Below are 15249 nucleotides of genomic sequence, written 5' to 3'. Positions count from 1 at the left end.
ATGTCAGCCGGAAACGCCAACATTGGCCAGCCAGCCCCAGAGTTCACTCCTACAGCCGTAGTGGACAGACAGTTCAAAGAGGTCAAGCTGTCCGACTACAGAGGTAATCTCTCATGGACAGATTCACGTGTAAAAGGGAAGTGACAACTTTGCGAGAAGTTTACTTCTGGGTAACCAAGATTACTACAGAGGTAATGGTGGAACTGGGTGAATGGAGAGGCTTTGCTTTGGTGTGAAATCAACTACACACAAACAAAATAATACATTCAAACTCAACATTTCTCAGACTTAAATCTCTGCTTATCTATACACATCCCATGGTGTTGAGGTTAAGCCATGGACGCAGATTTTTTACTATTAGGCAAATTACCATAAACTGTAAGCAATACAGTGAAGGAAAAAAGTATTTGATCCCCTGCTGATTTTGTACGTTTGCCCACTGACAAAGAAATGATCAGTCTATAATTTTAATGGTAGGTTTATTTGAACAGTGAGAGACAGAATAACAACAAAAAAATCCAGAAAAACGCATGTAAAAAATGTTATAAATTGATTTGCATTTTAATGAGGGAAATAAGTATTTGACCCCCTCTCAATCAGAAAGATTTCTGGCTCCCAGGTGTTTTTTATACAGGTAACGAGCTGAGATTAGGAGCACACTCTTAAAGGGAGTGCTCCTAATCTCAGTTTGTTACCTGTATAAAAGACACCTGTCCACAGAAGCAATCAATCAATCAGATTCCAAACTCTCCACCATGGCCAAGATCAAAGAGCTCTCCAAGGATGTCAGGGACAATATTGTAGACCTACACAAGGCTGGAATGGGATACAAGACCATCGCCAAGCAGCTTGGTGAGAAGGTGACAACAGTTGGTGCGATTATTCGCAAATGGAAGAAACACAAAAGAACTGTCAATCTCCCTCGGCCTGGGGCTCCATGCAAGATCTCATCTCGTGGAGTTGCAATGATCATGAGAACGGTGAGGAATCAGCCCAGAACTACACGGGAGGATCTTGTCAATGATCTCAAGGCAGCTGGGACCATAGTCACCAAGAAAACAATTGGTAACACACTACGCCGTGAAGGACTGAAATCCTGCAGCGCCCGCAAGGTCCCCCTGCTCAAGAAAGCACATATACAGGCCCGTCTGAAGTTTGCCAATGAACATCTGAATGATTCAGAGGAGACCTGGGTGAAAGTGTTGTGGTCAGATGAGACCAAAATGGAGCTCTTTGGCATCAACTCAACTCGCCGTGTTTGGAGGAGGAGGAATGCTGCCTATGACCCCAAGAACACCATCCCCACCGTCAAACATGGAGGTGGAAACATTATGCTTTGGGGGTGTTTTTCTGCTAAGGGGACAGGACAACTTCACCGCATCAAAGGGACGATGGACAGGGCCATGTACCGTCATATCTTGGGTGAGAACCTCCTTCCCTCAGCCAGGGCATTGAAAATGGTTCGTGGATGGGTATTCTAGCATGACAATGACCCAAAACACACGGCCAAGGCAACAAAGGAGTGGCTCAAGAAGAAGCACATTAAGGTCCTGGAGTGGCCTAGCCAGTCTCCAGACCTTAATCCCATAGAAAATCTGTGGAGGGAGCTGAAGATTCGAGTTGCCAAACGTCAGCCTTGAAACCTTAATGACTTGGAGAAGATCTGCAAAGAGGAGTGGAACAAAATCCCTCCTGAGATGTGTGCAAACCTGGTGGCCAACTACAAGAAACGTCTGACCTCTATGATTGCCAACAAGGGTTTTGCCACCAAGTACTAAGTCATGTTTTGCAGAGGGGTCAAATACTTATTTCCCTCATTAAAATGCAAATCAATTTATAAAATGTTTGACATGCGTTCTTCTGGATTTTGTTGTTGTTATTCTGTCTCTCACTGTTCAAATAAACCTACCATTAAAATTATAGACTGATCATGTCTTTGTCAGTGGGCAAACATACAAAATCAGCAGGGGATCAAATACTTTTTTCCCTCACTGTACTTTTGAAATCCCATTTCTCTTTTCTCGCTAAGGGAAGTATGTGGTGCTGGTTTTCTATCCGCTGGACTTCACTTTTATGTGCCCCACTGAGATCGTGGCCTTCAGTGAACATGCTGAGGAGTTCAGGAGAGTGGCTGTGAGGTCCTGGCAGCCTCTACAGACTCCCACTTCAGTCACCTGCCTGGTGAGACCATGAGCTATACTAGGGTCATATATGGAAAATACTGATATAGGAAAACAAACCAGAATCTTGTCCTCTACTGTCCTTCTGTATAATCTATGTTTTTATTTAATTATTTTTCATCATGCTGCATATATCTAACTTAATACCCCATCGTGTGGCTATGGTTAGGTAATCATTTTCATGTTTGTGAAGAGGAATCCAGGAAGTAAATGCGCTAGGCTGCATAGGGTCCTGAAGCCCCATCCTGCCCAGAGTTAAGCTTCTCCTGTCAGCCTGTGTAGCTGTGATAAGACCTTGCAAGACTGACTGAGTCGGTTTGCACCTCCAGATACACAGCAGATGTTTAGCGGCCATTGTTCAAGTCATCAATAATCAGTCTGTCTGCAGGCATTTGCGTACAGTCCTGTGTAGTGTATTGACAATATGATGGTGTTAAATGTTGTTTAAATGGAACTGAAAGAAGGTTGATTTTTGGTATCAAGAAGGAAGGTTTTAGCGTGACGCCACATATGACAGACAGGAAGTGGGTTGTAAGATACGGGGATTGAACAGTAGAGGGAGCCATTCAACTCTTGGAAGGCTATATAAAGGGGGGAAGAACGGCGGAGAGTTAGAACGGCCATAGCAATCGGGGAGCCGTTCTCCGGACACCGCGGGTCTGTACATATGCTGTAATCTTGTGGTTTGAATAAACCTTATGATCAACGTTCAGTATGAGCGGACTCCTTTTGTTGACAGCAATAATGACCACCATTCATCATATACGACATAATGGCGAGCTTGCCAGGAGATGGTTATGCAGTCCTTCTTTGCTGCATTTGGAGTCGCCAAACTAACTCAAGCTGACTTCGGTTTGGAGTCATGACCCGACTACATACAGCTAAGTTGTTGGTTTTGTTACTGCTTGTGTACACTGGAGGAGTGTACCATTACGACCGTGTTTCGGGTGGCGTTATGGCTGTTGACTAGGAGTCTGAAAAATTTCTAAATTTGGTTGATGGGTAAACGGGGAATAATAGCATGTTTAGGACAATGGATTGGTAGAGAATAAATGTTGGAAGACGTCTGCATAGTTAGGGCACCGTGAATACGGAAAAGACCTCGGACCGAGGCGATTCTTTAGGAATGGGCCATAAAATCCTTGCAACGCGTTAGGTGGTGTAAGGTTGATTCTGGGAATTATTAAGCTGGACGAATTATATGCATGTTATATACTCATCGTATGGTTGACGAACTATAATGCATGGGGTAACCTCTCTATGATTATCCAGAACTTACGGCAACAAAAAGTTAGACGGAGATAATTGCGATGATGATGATTTGGCCACGGTGCGGGGTGTTCATTTGTATAGCTAGTAGGCCGCAGTTAGCTGGAGGCTAGGGCTAATGCTTGATTGTTTCAGGCCACGTGGTACATCGTTGCTAAGGCTAATTTTTGTAAGGCTAAAGTGTGAATCATGCTACATTCTACATGGTGGCTGAGGTGGATGCTAATGCTACATGCTAATTGTGTTTTGTGTCGCAGTGTACCTTAGGCTAAGCTAAATGCTAATGCTACATGCTAATTGTGTTGCGTGCTACATGCTAACGGATATCCTTAGAGATTCCATTGCGATGGATTAAAGTCTCTTAAACTTGTCACTGTCTGTAAGTCAGGTTGTATGTTTTGTGAGCGCTGTTAAATGTTGTTTGACTAGGAGGGGAACGGAAGGTACAGCTGGACTGTTATCCGTTTAGTGGAGGTGAAAACGTGTTTTTGATTGGATGTGCGCATGCGCGGGATTTTACAGGGCTAAAACTACGACATGTGGTCGCGTTGAGCCTACAAAACAAAATGGTGGCGTTTCTTTTCAGGGGTTTAATGGCTACCGGAAAAGAAAGGTGAACACGAATCTTTTAAAATCGTTAAAGTAACTGTTATGTGAACGTTAAACTATTTGTAGAGATGTAGTAAATTTATAAATTGACTATATGTTGACGAAGTATAATGCATTGAATTAAATGACGGATTAAAATAAAAATGTTTTGTTAAAATAAAATAAAATAATGTTTTTGAGCGATCTATTTAGTTCTGAGTTTAGTCTTAGAGTGAATAATGTAGAACGAACGAATATTGAATGGTTGAAATAACTCAGGGATTGCATTAACTACTAAGATGTTATTCTGTGTCTCTGTTTTTTTCCTGTCATATGAGTGGAGCAATACGATACGATACGACAGGAGAGAGGAGGGGCTGACGTGTGCGTCACGTGACAAGGTGTGACGAGGCAGACGAGAGGATCAGATCAGGCTAGTACACAAAATCATCCTAACAAAATATGTGATGTTATGACAATTTCACATAGGCTTGGCAAATGCTATTTCATTAAAAATTGCATTTTGGAGGCTCTGTGTATCACTGGGGTTTGATGGGAATTGGAGTATTGAAGGGTTGTAAGGTTAGAAGGCTTTGTTTATGGGTATTTTAGTCTGAAGATGACTAACTTGCATTTACTTGCAGTTGATGGGTTGTGGTTAGATAGCCAACACTAATTGATAAATTGGTGATATAGGAATAAAAAATTGGTTTTAAATTATTCATAATTTTTAATTGAGTTTTTAATTGGTTTTTTATTTTTAATTAAAGGGTTTTTGAATAAGGCATTTAATTGAATTTTTTTAATATTCATATTTGATTTTATTTGATTTTTTGGGGAGGAAAAAAAAAAATTTAACAATTTTTTTTTTTTTTTTTTTTTGGGGGGGTTCTTAGGGTTATATTAATAATTTAAGGGGGGAAGCCATAGGCTATACAGTCTAAAATAACATAGTTCACAATAAAGGAATATAAAAGGCTTGATATAGGGGAAAATTGATTAAAATAGTCATTTTTTAATCAAAGTAGGGTTAGAGAGTAGTGTTAGAAAGACTAATGGCAGATGTTAGTACACCTTTTTCACATACGGATTAAGCAAAAAGACACCCACCTTACGAGAAGAAAAGTATAGCTTAGGGGTGTTTATCCTCAGCTTTCAGTGATCATCTAGCAGGGTGATTATGGCATCAGAGATGAAGACGAATACAAGCAGAAACGACGATGAAGATGAATTCAAAACTCCAGAAGGAAGGAAAACCGAGATGTCTGGGAACTTAAGGAGATGAGGATGATGAAGATGAGAGTGATTGAGAGAGGTCATGGGTGGATATGACTCTGTGATCAGAAGGAAGTTGGCAAGAGAGAAACGAAGAAGGATACACGAGATTTAATCTCTGATGAAAGTTGAACGAAGAAGGGGACAAGAGATTCGAGTTCTGATGAAGAAAGCGATGAAGATTTGGAGATGAAGGGTGCTTTATGTTCGAGGATTTTATCCTACAATGACTGGCAAAGAAGAAATAGAGATATAGACCGATGCTTATCATGCCTGGATAAAGCAAATAGTTTAGAAGTAACACAGTTGAAGATACAGAAGAGGAGAAACTGCTGAGAGGATCCCAAGAATTGGAGAAGAAGAAACTCTGAAAACTCAATCATACAACGGGTGGAGAAGATAAGTTTTGGTTATGAAGAATCAGAGTGAACCAAATCAACAATCACTGTTACAGCTTTAACTGAACAATATCAAAGGCAATTGTACCAGCCAAGGGGGGACCAGATGTTCCATATCGACCGCCAGTTTCTGGACAGACACAGAATTGGAGGAGGAGGAAGAACAGAGAACATTTTTAAGGAAGATACAGGGGCAATTCAAGATCACCTGTTAGTGTCTAGAAGATCCGGAAGGGGGGTGCATTGCTGAGAGCCTCGATTAGAGGAGAAGAGAAAATAGCTAACAGTTGAAACAACCGGCCATTAGAAGTGATAGTGAATAGGGAAAAAACTTATTTGGGTTTAGGCCTAAAGAGGTTAAACATCTCACTAATTGATAACTAATTAGGATAGGGATTTGAGGTAGTAAAACAGTTACTTACTCTTAAGGTACTAATATTAGAAGATACTGTTATGGCAGTGTTGGGAAGAGAATTGAATTGTACAATAAGATGTACACTAGACTGTCTATTAAGACAATCTGTCTGAAAAGTTAAAAGGGGTGATTATTATTCTGGGTTACATTCTTACACTAAGGGATTTCAGGCTAGGCTAAAAGGTGGTTAGTCGTTTTGCCAAGTCTGTGTGTAATGAGTCAGAAGCAGGTGGGGAACTTTCCCAATCACATATTCTAAACATTTGGTGGTAAAGGATTGTGTGAAAAATCAGGGGGAAAAGTTGTAAATGTTATGAGAGAAAAGATTAGATTAAAATAAGTTAGGAGTAGATTAGGGTTGAAAGAACTCTGAGACAGTAAGCTAAGTTTCAAAGTTAGTAGTAAGACAGAGAGAGAACAGTGAGGAAGGACATTTTAAAGTTTAGTGGGAAGATAGGGTAGGAGTTTAGATCGGTTAGGAGCAGATGCATTGAGAAAGTATGTGTTGCTGAATGATAAGAGAAGATTGAGGGTGATTGAGTATCTATATTTACAGTTTCCAGCAGGGAGATCAAGGTCATTATAGGTGTATTTTGTGTAATCAAAGGTTTGAAAGTCAGGGATTTAGAGAAAGGACTGAGATTTGGGGAAAAAGTGACACTAGTGGGGATAGATGGAAGTACAAGTAAAGAGTTCAAAGTCTTAGGGGAAAACTGGGGGAAAACTAGGAGTAACTAAGGACATTAACACTTCAGTTTATTAGAACAACAGGGAGAAGCAATTTAACTCTTTCAACATTGATAGTTATTAAAGTCATAAATATATTGCATTTGATTATAAGGGAATCAATACAGCACCAATTTTAGGGGGAATAATACTTATTAGGGTTTAGGATGGGGACGTTCCTCCCATATGGAGAGATAATTATGGAGAATAAGTATTGTTATCAGGACCAGGAGTAGAAGCTGTTGCACTTAGTCAAAGGAGGGATAGTTTGTACAACGGTATAGTTTGGAAGAGGTTAGGAGTGACTGTTCACTTATGTTGCGTAATGTTATAGAGAAAGGTTAGGGAGAATATATGTGTACTTATTTAGGGCAAGCATTAGAAGTTGTTCCGGTTAAGAATTATGGGTTAAAGGGCTATGTAATTCGTAAAGTGATGCTTATAAGGGAAGAGTTAAGGTTTGTAGACTCCACAGTCACCAAAGGAGTTCAGGAAGAGTAGATTACCGTCACTCCAACAGTAGATAATACAGAGGATAATAGGAACTTTTGCACTAGAAGTAATTAGGGTTGATACAGCAATTAAGTCAACTACTTTAATGGTAACTTTGGAAGGGATTAGTGATACGATGGCAATAGCAAAAGAGGGAGTATGACATCGACAACTTTTCTGAAATTAAATGGGGGATTTTAGACTCATGGGTTATGTTACGGATGGAGAGTGCTGTCAATGATAGTACGAATGGGGTTAAAATAGGAGAACAGATAGTAGTAGAGAGAATATAGATTCATAATGGAGATACAGGATGAGATCTTTGATTTTGATGACAGACCAGGAGAGGTATCTGATCAGTACCGCTCGTTAGGGAAGAGAGAAACTAAAGGGAGTGGTTTGATTCTTCTGTTGTGAAGATTAGAGATAGATGGGCAGGTTCCAGCAGCTCATTCTGTAAGATCAGTGAGGAATTTTGAGGGTCCATGTCTGGTTAGAATTCCAGTCAAACATGTTAGAGACGGTCGTTCGACCTTTATCAAGGGTGTGTCAGTATTATGCTTTGTCATGACTATGGTATCAGCAACAATCAGTAACAGATAAAATAATGTCATTGTCAGAATAGTGGTTTAAGCCTAGGTTTAAGTGTTCTTGGTTAAATTAATTACCCTATGGGAATTGTTAAATGGGAAAGGAAAATCAGGTAACAACGGAATCCTGAAGTATTCAGGTGAAACATTGAGGGCTAAAAGTTGTTTTTGTTCTAATAAAACATATGAGGTAAAGGGTATGTTTATGGGAAGATTCGATTGGGATGTTATATGATAACTTTGGATGAGCATGAACATAAGGTTAGAGATGACAAATATAATGTAATTTTTAATATACCAGGGAGTAAGAAGAGCAGGACTTTGATGGTGGAACGATTAGCTTTTGACTGACAATGTAACTATGGAGAATTTTAGAGATATTTGGTGGGTTTGTGATGATAAAATATATATTCTTACATTATGGATGGAAAGGATTTTGTTACATGTCAACGTTGAAGCTTCCATATGAGGTTTTACCATTATAAGAGGGATAGCATTGGACACAGCTAAATCTAGGGTTAAAAGGGTGACATGGCGACATGTCATAGTCTTCAAGCCTATCATTGAAGGATAAGGTCAGGGAGAAGGGGGGACTTTATTCATGGTGTGGTGTAACATTTGGGAAGATCATATTGATAAATATTAGTTATACTTTGAGTCCAGATAGTTCAGATAAGATCACTGGGGTTATAGATGCATTATAAGGGATGTGTTTGGGAGATCTGAGAAGATTTGGTTGCAAGATCAATTAGGTCAGTAGGGGCAGTGATGGGTCAGATTTTAGTTTCAGCTTTGATAACACTGTGATGTTTGTAATTTGTTACTGATCTTTGAGAAAGTTATGATATTGAGATAGGTTGGAGAGTGATTCCTGGAGACAACACTCAGATGCCGGTGTTGACTGTTCCGGATCTGGAGGAAGATGGATGGACTACTGATGGATAAATATCATTTTGATGATTTTTCAATTTTTTTTTTTTTTTTTTTTCAATATTGGGGTGATGTTGGTATGATTTATGAATCAAAGGGGGGAATAGGTTTATGTGATTCATGCATCATTTATATATCATTTTTTAAATTCTTAGGTGAAATTGAGGTTTAATTTGAAAGTGTTTGTTTTGCAAAAGATACTGTTTGGTCGTTTATTTTCTTGTCATTCCAGAAGCATTTGGGAGAACATGTGGAGATTGGAATACTCAAACAAAGACAATATGAAGGGACAATATGACTGGAGGAGATGAAACAAGGAGGGTGTGGCTGATTCCATCATCAACAAGTCCATTGGAAGAGGACACTACAGGGAGATGAAGTGTAGTGGACTACATTCCAGTGTTTGCAATGAAATATAGACATGTGTAATACATAATTGTGTCATATTTTTAGGTATTAATTTTGGTAGAATGATGTTTGATGTTATTGACTACATGTAAGGATCTTAGATGTTTTTGTTTATTTCGGTGAATGTTTAGGGACAGAGAGGCTAGGAAGGGAGAGTTTCATTGTCCGGTCCAATGGGTTGACCAGCCGTACAATGGATGTTTATGGATAGGATTTTGTTTAAAGGGGCTTACATGTGTATTTAATTGCATCATAGTTTCAAATGCATTTACATGGTTAATGAGGTTATCTGGAGTACCGACGGTGGTTGCCTGGGGCAGAGGGACCGTGAGAGAATTTTACTGTCTTGATTGATATGGCTGCCAGACAGTTTTTCGCTCTTACACTCCATAGAGATTTCTTCATATGCCATAGTAATGTATTCCCACTTCATAAACAGTTATTGCATAGAAAGGAATTTACGCTCTAGAGAAGAATGTTTTGGTTTAATGTTAAAGATACTCAATGAGATAAATTGTTACTTGTTATAATCTTATTCTGTTTGGTTTGGTTTCGAGACGTTTAGGTTGTCTCGAAAGGGGGGAATGTAGTGTATTGACAATATGATGGTGTTAAATGTTGTTTAAATGGAACTGAAAGAAGGTTGATTTTTGGTATCAAGAAGGAAGGTTTTAGCGTGACGCCACATATGACAGACAGGAAGTGGGTTGTAAGATACGGGGATTGAACAGTAGAGGGAGCCATTCAACTCTTGGAAGGCTATATAAAGGGGGGAAGAACGGCGGAGAGTTAGAACGGCCATAGCAATCGGGGAGCCGTTCTCCGGACATCGCGGGTCTGTACCTATGCTGTAAACTCGTGGTTTGAATAAACCTTATGATCAACGTTCAGTATGAGCAGACTCCTTTTGTTCATCAGCAATAATTGCCACCATTCATCCGATACGACACCTGTATTTATTGTGTGTGTAATAGTGATTATATCTCTCCCCCTCCGGTGCAGGATCAACACAGAGAGGAAGCAGGGAGGTCTGGGCCTCATGAAGATCCCTCTGCTGGCTGACCTCACCCAGGCCATCTCTAGGGTCTATGGAGTGCTGAAGGAGGATGAGGGCATAGCCTACAGGTCTGTTACCAAGCTCTGGGACAAGTCTTATAATCCTGTTCTCTCGCTCTCTCACTCACAGCTACCCATTTACTGACCTTTATACAGTGCTCAGCCCTAAACCTGTTCTAACCTTCCTCCCTGCTGTCCAGAGGTCTGTTTGTGATTGATGACAACGGCATCCTAAGGCAGATCACCATCAACGACCTGCCAGTGGGGTGCTCTGTGGATGAGACACTGCGCCTGGTGCAGGCCTTCCAGCACACTGACAAGTTTGGAGAGGGTGAGAGGAGGAGGGGACAGAGAGCAGGTTGGGGATTTAGAGTAGGAAGTGCTGACATCTCAGGACATGACAGGAGACTCATATTGTTAGGCACCAATATACATTTACATTTACATTTTAGTCTTCAGCTCAGTTCCCATTTGTATTAGAATATACAGTGCATTTAGTGAGCAAATGTGTTTGATATACACTGTTTGATCGCAGGGCAGATGTGTGACTTGTTGTTTCTCTCTACAGTGTGCCCAGTTAGATGGAGACCAGGGAGCGACACTGATAGATTAATTATTAATGACTAATTATTACACCCTGAAACTGTGTGAAATGTGTTAGAATGTGTGAGTGTAGGACCAGTAAAGACTATGACATTGAGCTACTATTTAGCAATGTGAGTAAGAGTTAGACCAGACAACAAAGGACAAGGAGAGCTGTCTACAGACAACTGAGAAACCAAGATAAAGGGGCCTCCCAATTTAGGGAGGAGAGAAACTGTTAGGCTTTTTAAGGAGTATGCAGGATATTGTGAGGACGGCGATAACTAAGGAATGCATGTGTGTGTGTGTGTGTGTATGTGTGTGTGTGTGAACTGATGGTCAGGAGAGCAGTTTTAAAGTGGAAAACTACAGCCCGCCTAAAGAGGGGAGGGATTTTTGTATGACGTATGAATATAAAAGATGGACTCTGAAATTGTGATGGCAGAATTCTCAATGAATAAATATCTCTGACTATGCAGACCGGGACTCTGTCCATTTCTTGATTTTGGGAGACGCACAGAGACACTGAAATAGTTTGTTAAATAATTAACATAACAGCTTGGTCCTTCGAGAGCCGGAATCCAATACCTGCCTCTGTCATTCCAGGTAACTCTGAAAACCGTTGACGAGCGAATGATACATTCGTAAATAGAAAGTCCTGCCCTTTGACATTAAGGGTTAAGACAGGCCAGAGGTCACTTGATTAATGACAGAGACGGTGACGGAATCCAAACCTACATCGAATCTCGGCTGCAAGGATAAGGTCAGTAGTCTTTATTCATTACTTGGTGAAATTGATTTGAGAACTTGCTAAAATATTGACTGAGGGTAACGTCATAATTTAAAGTAGCAAATTGATCAATGCGTAGCCATTTTAAGTGAAATGTTGGTGGGTCCGTAACGATTCACGGTAATAGGCCATTACCAAAATAATCTACCCGGTGTTGAAATAGAAGGAACTGTTAAAAGTACACCTAAGGGATGTAACCTGAAAGAGATTATAGAACAGTCAACAAATAATCTGGGTTAAACAAATACAAAAAGTACACCAGAAGGAATTAAAATAGCATGTGTGAGAAATAGAATATTAGTAAAGTCAAAAGTCACAAACAACTGTAGATTTTGCCGTAACTCTATCCGTTTCATGAAACTGGAGCCTTACAAACTCTGGGTTACCGATAGTGTTAACCAAAAATCATGTAAGGTTGTATACGTGTGAGACCTAATATTTGCTCAAAAGTCACATCCATGAATAATTCCAGGTGGTTGTATAGAGAAGAGGGAGAACCCATTCCTGTTGTATGAGACTGTCAGGAATTATCAAGATTACATTGTGGGGATAAATTCCTCCGTAGAGTAGGAGATAATTCTGGGGGACTAGTCAAGACTACATATACAGGAAGGGGTGGTTCCAGGTGGTTGTATAGAAAAGAGGGAGAACCCATTCCTGTTGTATGGGGCTGTCAGGAATTATCAAGATTACATTGTGGGGATAAATTCCTCCGTAGAGTAGGAGATAATTCTGGGGGACTAGTGCCTATACAGGAAGGGGTGATTCCAGGTGTGGTGTGAAACTGTTTTAACTAACTTGTTATATAGAAGAGGTGACTAGAGGAGGGAGAACCCATTCCTGTTGTATGAAACTGTCGGGAATTATCAAGATTACATTGTGGGGATGAATTCCTCCGTAGAGTAGGAGATAATTGATGATTGCTTGCTCGCGTACAGAGGGAAGCGGACAGCCGTGTTCAATGTTTCACCACAGAGCTGATTTAGCCTTCGCCCCCAAACGAAATATCGTGACTTCCACTGAGAGAAAGTCGCTTTTCTGCGTCGGAGAGGAGCGGGAAACGACTATATCACCATCATGATCAACACGATGGAGTGTGCAGAGGATGCACAAAGTCTAATCTCCATTTCCTTACGGAAGATCCACAACTCCAGGACGCAGAGAGGAGGCATCAAGCTGCACAAAAATCTCCTGGTGTCCTGTTGCGGAACGCCAGGCAGGTCTACATGAACGAGAAGTACGCGGAGATTTACAGGATGCAGCAGTACGAAGAGGTGATGACCGTCTGCAACGAGATCCAGGAGTTAAACCCACTGGATTTGGCCGAGGACTGTGAGGAGCAGAGTGGGGACTGCTGCGGCAACGGCGGGGTGAGCGAGCCGGCGAGTCTGTGCTGCGCGCTGCTGCCAGTGAGCCACCTAGCAGCAGTGCATTCAGCGCATATGCAAACCCCCTCCGCCTGCTCCTCGCCTCTCTCTCGCCAAAGCGACGAGGTCTGCAAGGAGACCGAGCCCTCGTTCTACCAGAGCTGTTGTGCCGAGGATGACCCTGTATCGAATTGCGACTTTTCCCCGGTGAACAACAATTTACACTGCAACAAAACGACGGTGCTCGATTTGGACACGCACGTAGTGACTACTGTGGAGAATGGGTACCTTCACCAGGACTGCTGCGCGTCTCTCCAACAGTGCTGCCAGGGCGCACAGTACCCAGCCAAGAAACGCAAGGTTGACTTTGAATATTATATATCTGATATTGAGGAGGTACCGGATTTTACGCCGTGTAAAATAGCGAAATTCGAGGACTGTTCCTATGCAAATTCGGAACACTTGGACACTTCGAACATTTCCAATCTGATCTCGATCTTCGGTTCGGGGTTTTCGGGGCTGGTGAGCAGACAGGCGGACTTTGAGCAAGCCTTAGCCTTGAACGGACAGTTCTGTAGCAAACAAGCCCAAGCGAGTCTCGGGGCATGGACTAGAGCTATAGTTGCTTTTTGACTCCATGGTAAACTAGAATAAAACACTTTATGAAATTGTACAAAGTCTAAATCAAATCGGCTTTATTTTTTTGCAAGAAAGGGTATTTCGTCCCCTGTAGCTCAGTTGGTAGAGCATGGCGCTTGCAACGCCAGTGTTGTGGGTTCGTTTCCCACGGGGGGCCAGTATGAAAATGTATGCACTCACTAACTGTAAGTCGCTCTGGATAAGAGCGTCTGCTAAATGACTAAAATGTAAAATGTAAATGTAATAATTCTGGGGGACTAGTACCTATACAGGAAGGGGTGATTCCAATTGTTGTGTGAAACTGTTTTGAATAACTTGTTATATAGAAGAGGTGGCTAAGGGATTTTTAACAGTACCAACCATGGGAGGCAAATCCTCACAAGAGGTCCCAGAATTTACTGGGGACGAGAAATACATGGAAATGCGAGACAAACAGAATGTGTATTATGGACATATTTGGAGAAAGAAATATGGCTTTACTGGGCGACTTGATGTAATTAAACTGGAATCCATGATTAAACAAATACATGTAAATTGTGGTACTGATCTAAAGAAACAGAAAAGAGAGGGCTTAGAAACAGCCAGAGTGTGGCTAGTAGAAGCTAGAAAGCGGGAAGAAGGCAGGAAGAAACGAGAAGTGAGTGAGAGTGAAAGAGAAGTGAAGGTTTAGGTCTCCATGCCTCCCCCAGAGCAGAGGGCAGAAAGGTTATATCCAAACTTGGCAGACCAGTCATGGAGAGAAAATCCAGATGATGAGTACGTAGTGAGGAGAAGGAGAGTGCAGGGGAATAATGTCGCCCCCCCACCGGCCCCACCTCCCTATGAGGAAGAAGGGGCTGGAGGAGGAAGGGAAGACCAAGGTGAGGAAGAGCCAGAGGTAGAGGAGTACAGGACAAGGGCAGAGAAAGTCAGACAGGAGGCTAAAAGGGAGAAAGAGAAAAGGAAAAAGCTAGAGAGGCACAGGGCTGAGGCCAAGAGAAAGGGGAATGATGAGTCAGATGGGGCTGGCAGTGGTAAGGGTAAAATGGAGCAATCCTATCCCTTAATAGCCCTGCCAAACCCCAGAGCAGGAGAAGACAACCAGCCTGATACCTTACAAGTATACAGAGCATGGACTCAGAGAGATGTAGTGAGAGCAGTGGAAAGGATACCCCACCCTAAGACGGGGGTACATCAGTTCAGAAGAGATATGGAAGGGCTGACCGCCAGCTTTAAGCTGAATACAGGGGAACTAGAGAGGGCAGTCAGACAGATAGTGTTAAAGGACTGGGAGGCAGTGAGGGGAAACTGGGTTCCACTGGGTTCCCGGGGATGGGAATGCGCCGGTCCTAGAGTGGGCAGAAGGAGGGGCTTATGGAAATAAATTGGCACAACTCTGTGATAATCTGAGAGAATATTATCACAGACATTCCGACTTCTCCAAAGTCCATGAGTGTAAGCAGGGAGACAGTGAGACTATTAGTCAATACCTAGAGAGACTGAGAGATGTGTTCAATGCAAACAGTAGGCTAATAGATCCAGGACCAGGGGCACCAGAGGGTCCG

At 41.7% G+C, this 15249-nt stretch overlaps 2 pseudogenes across 2 annotated transcripts in view; both read left to right on the top strand.

Annotated features, from left to right (window-relative positions):
• The window catches only part of LOC311146208 (peroxiredoxin-2-like), a 31670-nt pseudogene continuing 16421 nt past the window's right edge, over positions 1–15249 (top strand). Inside the window, exons 1-5 of the transcript in view lie at positions 1–103; positions 2030–2181; positions 10246–10396; positions 10528–10658; positions 10896–10925. The product of the transcript in view is annotated as a peroxiredoxin-2-like (transcript). The remainder of the gene's footprint in view (positions 104–2029; positions 2182–10245; positions 10397–10527; positions 10659–10895; positions 10926–15249) is intronic.
• LOC311101792 (immediate early response gene 5-like protein) lies at positions 12777–13699 on the top strand (annotated as a pseudogene). Its single transcript has one exon. The product of its transcript is annotated as an immediate early response gene 5-like protein (transcript).

Source organism: Coregonus lavaretus (genome assembly GCF_964263955.1).
Source record: "Coregonus lavaretus genome assembly, chromosome: 2".
In the NCBI taxonomy this organism is placed as follows: domain Eukaryota; kingdom Metazoa; phylum Chordata; class Actinopteri; order Salmoniformes; family Salmonidae; genus Coregonus; species Coregonus lavaretus.
This window is presented reverse-complemented; position numbering and strand designations above follow the sequence as displayed.